Source organism: Dendrobates tinctorius, unplaced genomic scaffold, assembly GCF_039654945.1.
Source record: "Dendrobates tinctorius isolate UK_male_01 unplaced genomic scaffold, ASM3965494v1 ptg000223l, whole genome shotgun sequence".
Lineage (NCBI taxonomy): Eukaryota > Metazoa > Chordata > Amphibia > Anura > Dendrobatidae > Dendrobates > Dendrobates tinctorius.
The window spans coordinates 18,513,736-18,524,400 of NW_027361890.1; the positions used below are offsets into that span (position 1 = coordinate 18,513,736).

Consider the following 10,665-nt stretch of genomic DNA (forward strand, 5'->3'; position numbering starts at 1 on the left):
ATGCAAATTTTCCAGCTTTATAAGAAAACAGCCTCTTCTAACCATGTATAAAAAAAAAAAAAACTGCTGCCATGGGTTCTTCTAAGCAGCTGAAAATGGTGGAGGCCCACAAGGCAGAAGACTATAAGATAGCAAAGCGTTTTCAGGTTGCCCTTTCCTCAGTTCGAAATGTAATTAAGAAATGGCAGTTAACAGCAACAATGGAGGTCAAGATAAGGTCTGGAAGACCAAGTAAAATTTCAGTGAAAGTTGCTCGTAGGATTGCTAGAGAGGCAAATCAGAAACCCACGCTTGACTGCAAAAGACCTTCAGAAATAATTAGCAGACTCTGGAGTTGTGGTGCATTGTTCTACTATTCAGAGACACTTGCACAAATATGGCCTTCAAGAGTCATCATAAGAAACTTCTGCGCCTTAACCATAAAATTCAGCATCAGAAGTATGCAAAAGAATAACTAAACAAGCCTGATGCAGGTCATTTACTTATGTTTTTATCTTGGGTTTTGATTTCTGAATGAGCCATAAAGTGACACTGGCAGAGTTCTATTTACTGGGGAGTCATGACAGGATGAAAAAAATCAAAATGAAAGTGCCAATTTATCTCTATAAAAGGGTTTATGAGAAGAACCACATTTCCAGATGTCTAGTGCTGGACTTACATCGTCTTTGTAATGTGCACTTAGCATGTACCAAGGAAAGCCTGCTATCTGCATGCTTAACAGGGGTTCATGTAGCCAAGTGGAGGTCAGATCAGTGAATTTTGTCTTGGTCAGGCTAGTGTACATCAGTAAACCACACAGAAATTTTATTGTATAGTGTAGCGCAATACTTTTTTTTGTTGTTTGATAATAAAACTTTAAATTTGTATTTTAACTTTTCTCTGTGAGAACGGCGAGAGCCGGGTGCGGAGGGCGGCCCCCCGCGAGGAAAGAGAGCCGGGCTCCTGTAGGCAGTGCCAACAATACTGGTAATTTGGACAGCTATCCTTGCCAGCTAAGCACTGATTACTTGTTGCCGTCCAGCTGCCTGAGTAGCAGCTCACTGGCTGTTATTCAGACACAGCAGACTTACTAGAAGCAGCAGTCCCAGTCCAGGACTTTTAGGCTTTATATAAAATGTTATTTACATATTCTAATAAACATTTCAGCGCCATGATCACTGTTTGCTGTCAGTGAAGATAAACACTTGTTTACTCCCAGAGTAAACAAATCTAGCACAGATGTATTCCGGCTCATAGACCACCTGTGTGCCCAGTACCCAACAGCCCGAAGCACGGGCGTATCAGCCACAGACCTGGCTGTCACTGGTGGGTGCCATCATCTGTGGTATGGTCCACAATAACCAGTCACACATCCCCACCCGGGAGCCTCCGATTCACCACTACTAATGTCACAGCCGAGCCCCACTCAGGGTCACGGGGTGGGCACCCCCTCCCCCCCACTCAGGAGCACAGGATGGGCACCCCTCTCCCTCTCTCAGGGTCACAGGGTGGGCACCCCCCTCAGGAGCACAGGGTGGGCACCTCTCAGGGTCACAGGGTGGGAACCCCTCTCCCTCTCTCAGGGTGGGCACCCCCCCCCTCAGGAGCACAGGGTGGGCACCCCCCCCCTCAGGAGCACAGGGTGGGCACCCCCCCCCCTCAGGAGCACAGGGTGGGCACCCCCCCCCTCAGGAGCACAGGGTGGGCACCCCCCCCCCTCAGGAGCACAGGGTGGGCACCCCCCCCCCCCTCAGGAGCACAGGGTGGGCACCCCCCCCCCTCAGGAGCACAGGGTGGGCACCCCCCCCCCTCAGGAGCACAGGGTGGGCACCTCTCAGGGTCACAGGGTGGGAACCCCTCTCCCTCTCTCAGGAGCACAGGGTGGGCACCCCCCCCCCTCAGGAGCACAGGGTGGGCACCCCCCCCCTCAGGAGCACAGGGTGGGCACCCCCCCCCCTCAGGAGCACAGGGTGGGCACCCCCCCCCTCAGGAGCACAGGGTGGGCACCCCTCAGGAGCACAGGGTGGGCACCTCTCAGGGTCACAGGGTGGGCACCCCTCTCCCTCTCTCAGGGTGGGCACCCCCCTCTCAGGAGCACAGGGTGGGCACCCCCCCCCTCAGGAGCACAGGGTGGGAACCCCCCTCAGGAGCACAGGGTGGGAACCCCTCTCCCTCTCTCAGGGTGGGCACCCCCCCCCCTCAGGAGCACAGGGTGGGCACCCCCCCCCCCTCAGGAGCACAGGGTGGGCACCCCCCCCCCCTCAGGAGCACAGGGTGGGCACCCCCCCCCCCTCAGGAGCACAGGGTGGGCACCCCCCCCCTCAGGAGCACAGGGTGGGCACCCCCCCCCTCAGGAGCACAGGGTGGGCACCCCCCCCCTCAGGAGCACAGGGTGGGCACCCCCCCCCCTCAGGAGCACAGGGTGGGCACCCCCCCCCCTCAGGAGCACAGGGTGGGCACCCCCCCCCCTCAGGAGCACAGGGTGGGCACCCCCCCCCCCCAGGAGCACAGGGTGGGCACCCCCCCCCCCTCAGGAGCACAGGGTGGGCACCCCCCCCCCCTCAGGAGCACAGGGTGGGCACCCCCCCCTCAGGAGCACAGGGTGGGCACCCCCCCCTCAGGAGCACAGGGTGGGCACCCCCCTCTCAGGGGCACAGGGTGGGCACCCCCCTCTCAGGGGCACAGGGTGGGCACCCCCCTCTCAGGGGCACAGGGTGGGCACCCCCCTCTCAGGGGCACAGGGTGGGCACCCCCCTCTCAGGGGCACAGGGTGGGCACCTTCCATGCTGTGGGGGGCACCCATGTCTCATCTCTGAGGAAGGCTCAGGCTGTCCGGCCAGGAGGGACTAACGAGCCACAACAGAAGCGAAGTGTCTCATGGAGAGTAGCACCCACCAGGGCAAGGTCCTCAGCACCAGGACGAGCCATGGTAACAGCACACTGCTACCGATACCAGGGTACCGTACTCTCTGCCCAGCAGGTACAGTACATGCCCAGCCCGCCGGGAGCCGCCTCCTACCGTACCCAGTGCTTCTCACAGCTTCAGTATGGCATGAGTGGCGCTTTCCGTCCCCGTAGAGCAGCCACAGTCCCAGCCGGGTCACCGCTTCCGCAACCCGCAGGGCGGATCATCTACAACCGCCGCAAGATGGCCGGCTGGCCGCTCCGGTCACGTGACGCAAGACACTCTCAGCGGCCATTGGCTACCAGTTGATGTTCGCTGTCGCTCTGCCAATAGAATGCCTTGTTCCATTGACGTTTACCCCGGAAGAGGGCGGAGCTTCAGTTGTCTATGGCGAGGCGTGGAACGCATTTTGTTGACAGTGACAGGGCTAGGGAAGCTGCGCATGCTCATTGTGCTGACAGTTCTTAGCAACGGGTGCAGCAGGATCTCAAAGTCATTAGTTTGTGCGAATGCTGCTGCTGGGAGGCCGGGTCATCATAGGTCAAAGGTTACACTGAGGGGCCCAGGTTAGAGCAGATCTGCCTATAGCAGTTGCCCCAGGACAGATTATGTTCTCATGATTTGCTGTAGTCAGGTTATTGTTATGGTAATATATGTCAAATGGTTTTCTGCCTGATGAGCTGCTCTTCTTGGTGTCATTTTGGACTGATACGTCATTTGGATCCCTTTTTATTTTATTTTTTGGGGAGGTGAGGAGACGGAGCGATGTTCTGGCTTTGAACTTATGGCTTGATCATTTATCTTTTGATAGCTCAGACTAATACAGATGTATGCACGTACACACACAGCGGGTGAAAACACCTTTCTTTCTTCGTGTGTGTCATTTCTCATTATTGCACATAATTTATGGACATCTATGGTTTGACTTCTTTGCCTGGGTGGATCGGATGGGTTGTTACCGACATTTGGTGAGAATTTCACGTCAATAGCACATTTAGCCAACGCCTGCTGCTGTTAATAACAGTGAGAGCAAGACCTGCTAATGGGTTTATTCATCAGCCGGTGCCTGTGCTGTAAATATATCATTTAAAAAAAGGCATGGGTTCACCTGTATTTTTGATAACCAGCCAGGCAAAACAGACAGCTGGGGGCTGCAACCCTCAGCTTCAGCAAGGCTGGTTATCAAGAATATAGGGGTCCCCACGCCATATTTTTTATTCAAATAAATAAATTCAAAAAACGTTGTGGGGTCCCCCCTATTTTTGATAACCAACCTTGTTAAAGCAGACAGCTGGGGCTGGTATTCTCAGGCTGGCAAGAGGCCATTGATATTGGCCCCCCCAGCCTAAAATAGCAGCTCCCAGCTGCCCAGAAAAGGCGCATCTATTAGATGCACCAACTCTAGCGCTTTGCCCGGCTCTTCCCACTTGCCCTGTAGCGGTGGCAATGACAGGCAGGTGAGGGATCTTGTTGTTTTTGCCGCAGGTGCGCTGTCTGGGTGTTATGTTTGACACCAATCTCTCCTTCACATCCCATAGATTATGCCCCCATAAGATGCTCCATAGATTATGCCCCCATAAAATGCCTCATAGAATATGCCCCCAAATGCTGCTCCATAGAATATGCCCCCATATGCTGCCCCATAGACTATGTAGATTATGCCCCCTTATGCTGCTCCATGGAATTTGCCCCCATATGCTGCTCCATGGAATATGCCCCCATATGCTGCCCCATAGACTATGCCCCCATATGCTGCCCCATAGACTATGCCCCCATATTCTGCCCCATAGACTATGCCCCCATATGCTGCCCCATAGAATATGCCCCCATATGCTGCCCCATAGATTATGCCCCCATACGCTGCTCCATGGAATATGCCCCCATATGCTGCTCCATAGATTATGCCCCCATATGCTGCCCCCATAATTATGCCCCATATGCTGCTCCATAGATTATGCCCCCATATGCTGCCCCCATAATAATGCCCCCATATGCTGCTCCATAGATTATGCCCCCAAATGCTGCTCTATAGAATATGCCCCCATATGCTGCTCCATAGATTATGCCCCCATATGCTGCTCCATAGATTATGCCCCCTTATGCTGCCCCCATAATTATGCCCCATATGCTGCTCCATAGATTATGCCCCCATATGCTGCTCCATAGATTATGCCCCCATATGCTGCTCCATAGAATATGCCCCCATATGCTGCCCCATAGATTATGCCCCCATATGCTGCTCCATAGAAGCTGCCCCATATATTATGCCCCCATATGCTGCTGCGAGAAAAATACCATACTCACCTCTCCTGCTCAGGACCCGGCACCTGTAATATTCACCTGTCCGGGGTCCATCGCTGCTCACCACTGTCTGCGCGTCCTCTGTCAGTGACTGTTCAGCCAGCAGAGGGCGCGGCGCGCACTAACCACGTCACTGCGCCCCCTGCTGGCTAAACATCACGGACACAGGAAGCAGCAGACGGTGGTGAGCAGCGTGGGAGCGAGGACAGGTGAATATCACTATACTCACCCGTCCTGGAACGTCTCTGCAGCCCCCTCTCTTCTCCACTGTCTCCTTTCCTGCCTTCAGCAGTCACGTGATACTGCTCATTACCACGCATGAATATGCGCATATTCATGAGTTTATTGAGCAGTACCACGTGACCGCTGAAGGCAGGAAGGGAGACAGTGGAGAAGCGAGGGGGCTGCAGAGAGTGCCAGCACGGGTGAGTATGATCTGTGACACCCCCCGCTCCCCCTCCCCCACTGACCCCCAGGTATATGACTCGTGTATAAGCCGAGAGGGGGACTTTCAGCCCAAAAAAATGAGCTGAAAATCTCGGCTTATACACAAGTATATACGGTACTTTGGGGTTTCCATATAAATCTCTGACATGATTCAGATGAAACCCCCGAGGGATCCATTCACTATTATAATGCAGCAGAGTCCTTCTTTTCAGAACTGCACAACACTGCGGCCGACGGCACTTTTATGTAATCCTAAAAAGATGGATACCGCCGGATCACAGGTCAGACTGCATCCACAGTGCCTCTATCTGCCTCGTTATAGGGAATCTTCCGCCATTCCATCTTTCCATCTGAATCACGTATTTCATAGATTTACATGGAAACCCCAGTGCAAGCGCTTAGCGCAGAGTGCAGGATAAATGTGCACCGATGTTTACTTTGATCTTTGGGAGGCAGATTGAAAAAATCAATAGCATGTGAAGAATTGTTTTTATTTATTTTTACACAGTTCCTCCTGCGATATAAGTGATTAGGCGACTTTATTCTTTGGGTCGGTACAATTAGAGATGCCAGATTTATATAGGATTTTTATGTTTGGCAGCTGTCACACACTAAAAGACACTTTTTATTGCAAAAAATAGTTTTTACATCACCATTTTTTGAGAGCTATAATTTTTTCATATTTTGGCCCACAGAGTCATGTGAAGGCTTGTTTTTTCCAGGACGACTTGACGTTTTTATTGATACCATTTTCGGGCACATGATATTTTTTGATCGATTACTATTCCGATTTTTGGGAGACAGAATGAACAAAAACCAGCAACTCAGGAATTGCTTTTTGTTTTTTTTTTATATCATTCTGCGTGTGACGTCAGCACTGACATCAGAAAGGTAAAGTGAGTTCATTGGCTGTGAACTTGCAGGACCTGTCTGATGGCACCGCGAGCAGTAAAGCTTTCTCACGCTCGCGGTGCCCTCAGATGGGGAATAGTAGTTCACATGGAGACACTGAGCACATGCTGCTCAGTGTCTCTGCTGGATAACAGGCTGTATGGTTGCATCATGCAACCATACAGCCTGCCATCTAGATGTAGCAGAACTAGACCTGTCGTTGGACAAATAGATTATCATCATTTCTGTGGAAAGGTGAGGAATACTGTTGTTTTTATCAACTCTCTTGCAGATGACAATGATGCAGGGGAATGGATGCGGTCGTAAGTATGATTTAATTAAGAGTTATTAAAGTAGTCTGTGTCATTTTTTCAATTAAATTATTTTTTTTCTGTGTGTGTGTGTTTTTATACGATATGACTATGAGGTTAGTAATGGGAGCATCTTATTGACACCTCTCCATTACTAACCTCAGGGCTTGATATTACCTGACAGTACAAAGGTGACATCAACCCCCCAACCATCACACCACTTGCCACTGCTACAGTGCAAGTGGGAAGAGCGAGGCTAAGTGCCAGAATTAGCACATCTTAGAGATACGCCTTTTCTGGGGCAGCTAAGAGCTGATGTTTTTAGCCTGGGGGGCCAGAATCCATGTCCCTTTCTAGGCTATTAATATCAGCCAGCAGCTGTCTACATAGCCTTTGCTGATTATTAATTACTAGATGGTGGCCCGATTCTATCGCATCGGGTATTCTAGAGTCTCTGTTAAAATAAAAAATAGTGATATACTCACCTCCCGATGGCCCCCGGACTCTGTCCCTCCTCTCACCACGCTCCCAGCATCTTCCGGTCCCAGTAATGCTTAGCACGAAACACCGCTGATGACGTTGCGCTCTCGCGTCTAGTGTATTACACTCATGTTACACCCGGAGCTGCTGTCACTGTTCTGCTGTTACCTAATGTAATGTACTCCAGTTACAGCCAGAGATGCAGTCACTGTTCTGCTGTTACCTAATGTATTGTACTCCAGTTACAAACAGAGCTGCAGTCACTGTTCTGCTTTTACCTAATGTATTGAAGCCCAGTTACACCCAGAGCTGCAGTCACCGTTCTGCTCTTACCTAATGTATTATACTTCTGTTACAGCCAGAGCTGCAGTCACTGTTCAGATCTTACCAAATGTATTGTACTCGTTACACCCAGAGCTGCAGTCACTGTTCTTCTGTTATTGTTAGGAGTCGGATTTCTGCGTTTACTCATCAGGGATCCAGATCATCACATTCTGCACTCTCCTATTTTTCCACTGCAGAGGAGATTGCAGAGGAGATTGCCTTGCAGCAAATCTCTCCTGAGGCAAAGTCCTTCTGTCCTCTTACTGGGCATGCTCATGGGACGATCTCCCATTGGAGATCGGGAGTCATGTGCTCAGGTCCCACTCCAGTTCTCATTCGTCCATCTCAGAGATCTGGAAGCATGCAGAAGGTCCCGGCTACTATAAAAGGCGCGCATGGCTGTTCCACCATGTGCTAGTATAGACTATACTTGCTATGTGTGAATGGTGACGGATGTATGATTCTGGTGACTGACTCATTTGAAACCCCTTCCCTCTGATATTACGCATGGTGATAGGGAATTAGTATAGCAGTCAGCGCCAGTCAGTGGCAAGCCTTAAGCCACTGTGTTCACCGCACAGCTACGCTAGCGTCCGACATTGCACTTGCTATCTGGCTTTGTCGTCGAGCGGCAGTGTCCTACACCGCGCTGCACTTGCAGCCCTTCTTGGCGTTCACAGCAGCGACGCCGCACACACAGTAGGTCTAGAGGGACGCAGCTCCTCTGTCTTAGGTCCTGCTCCTGTGACCAGATACCGCGTGTGCATTTGTCTGAAGTCTGTGTCACTAACAGGTTCCGTGTTTTGTATGCTTTTGTTGCGGCACCTCTGTGTGTGAACAGAGCCCGCTCTGCGTACTCTGGGTGAAGTTGAACCCATGTGCATCATACCGCCATATTGCTCCTCTGTCATCACTCAGCAGCGGTTGTTACACCTACTGCACGGTGGACCCCGAGCGGCGAACGCACTTTATTGTTTATTTTTATTTAGTGCGTTCCGCCGTTCCTAACAGTTATCTAATGTATTGTACTCCAGCTACTCCCAGAGCTGCAGTCACTGTTCTGCTGTTACCTAATGTATTCCTGTTACACCCAGAGCTGCAGTCACTGTTCTGCTGTTACCTAATGTAGTGTACTCCAGTTACACCCAGATCTGCAGTCACTATTCTGCTGTTATCTAATGTATTGTACTCCAGTTACTACCAGAGCTGCAGTCACTGTTGTGCTGTTACCTAATGTAGTGTACTCCAGTTACACCCAGATCTGCAGTCACTGTTCTGCTGTTACCTAATGTATTGAACTCCAATTACACCCAGAGCTGCAGTCACCGTTCTGCTCTTACCTAATGTATTATACTCCTGTTACAGCCAGAGCTGCAGTCACCGTTCTGCTCTTACCTAATGTATTATACTCCTGTTACAGCCAGAGCTGCAGTCACTGTTCAGATCTTACCTATGTATTGTACTAAAGTTACACCCAGAGCTGCAGTCACTGTTCAGATCTTACCTAATGTATTGTACTCCAGTTACACCCAGAGCTGCATTCACTTTTCTGCTGTCACCTAATGTATTGTATGCAAGTTACACCCAGAGCTGCAGTCACTGTTCTACTGTTACCTAATTACCTAATGTATTGTACTTCAGAATATGTACAGGACTGTGCCTGTGTAATGAGCAACGCAGCAGTGATGCCTTTTACGGCTGTAATGTGCCTGTACAATAAGCAATATGGCCGTGTTGCCACGACGACTAAGCAACTGTCGCTGATTGGTTGCTGCCTAACTGCCACGACCAATCAGCGAGGTGGGATTTCCATTACAGACAGACAGACAGAATTAGACAATTATATAGTAGATAGGGTTGCCCTACACAATTTTTTTTCTAGGGTCCTCCATTTGAATAGCCAGTAAAGGCTAAGTATACATTGGTGAGCTGATATTAACCCCTTCCCGACCTTTGACGCCACATAGGCGTCATGAAAAGTCGTGCCAATACGACCCATGACGCCTATGTGGCGTCATGAATTAATTGTCCTCCTGCGGGTCGGGTGACCGGGGTCACGGAAAGGTCACCCGACCCGCACACACAGGACACTTGATAGTTAACCCCAGGGGGCGTGGCTTAGCCCCCACGTGCCTACGATCGCTCTGATTGGCTGTTAAAAGTGAATCAGAGCGATTGTAATATTCACCAATGAAATTTGGTGAAATATTACAATCCAGCCATGGCCGATGGTGAAATAGCATCGGACATGGCTTGAGACACTGAACCGACCCCCCCCCTCCACCGACTCACAGCACCGATTGGCCGCCACCACCAAATGGCGGCGCCGATCGGCAGCCGCTGTCATAATCTGCTCCCTCACCTTCCCTCCGGTCCCACCACCCTCCGATCACCCCCTCTCACCCTGCACGGTGCCTCCGAAGTCCCTCTGGCCGTCCCCGCGTCCAGCCGTCCCGGATTGTGGGCGCCGCCATCTTGGAAAATGGCAGGCACATGTGCAGTGTGCCATTTATTTTGATCACTTTCACAGTGATCAAAATAAAAAAAAAGTAAATCACCGCCCCCCCTTATCACCCCCATAGGTAGGGACAAATAATAAAATTAAAATTTTTTTTTATTTTTCCATTAGGGTTAGGGCTTGGGTTAGAATTAGAGTTAGGGTTGGAATTAGGGTTAGGGCTAGGGTTAGAATTAGGGTTGGAATTAGGGTTAGGGTTGGAATTAGGGTTGGGGTTGGAATTAGGGTTGGGGTTGGAATTAGGGCCGGAATTAGGGTTAGGGCTGGAATTAGGGTTGGGATTAGGGTTAGGGTTGTAATTAGGATTAGGGTTAGGTGTGGGTTGGGGTTGGGATTACGGTTAGGCTTGTGGTTAGGGTTAGAGTTGGGATCAGGGTTAGGGGTGTGTTGAGGTTAGGGTTGTGGTTAGGGTTGGGATTAGGGTTAGGGGTGTGTTGGGGTTAGGGTTGGAGATAGGGTTTTCACTGTTTAGGCACATCACGGGGTCTCCAAACACGACTTGGCGCCAC

General features: G+C 50.9%; 1 protein-coding gene across 4 annotated transcripts in view; it reads right to left on the reverse strand.

Moving 5' to 3' along the window:
* RALGAPB (Ral GTPase activating protein non-catalytic subunit beta) overlaps positions 1 to 3,189 on the reverse strand; it is a 171,918-nt gene extending 168,729 nt beyond the window's left edge. For 2 of the 4 annotated variants that reach the window (XM_073555377.1, XM_073555374.1), the window contains exon 1: positions 3,004 to 3,188. The gene's annotated coding sequence lies outside the window, so the exon portion shown is untranslated. Of the gene's footprint in view, positions 1 to 2,998 lie in introns of all 4 variants that reach the window. The other 2 variants (XM_073555376.1, XM_073555375.1) reach the window with 2 other exon arrangements.
* Positions 3,190 to 10,665: the final 7,476 nt, after the last annotated feature.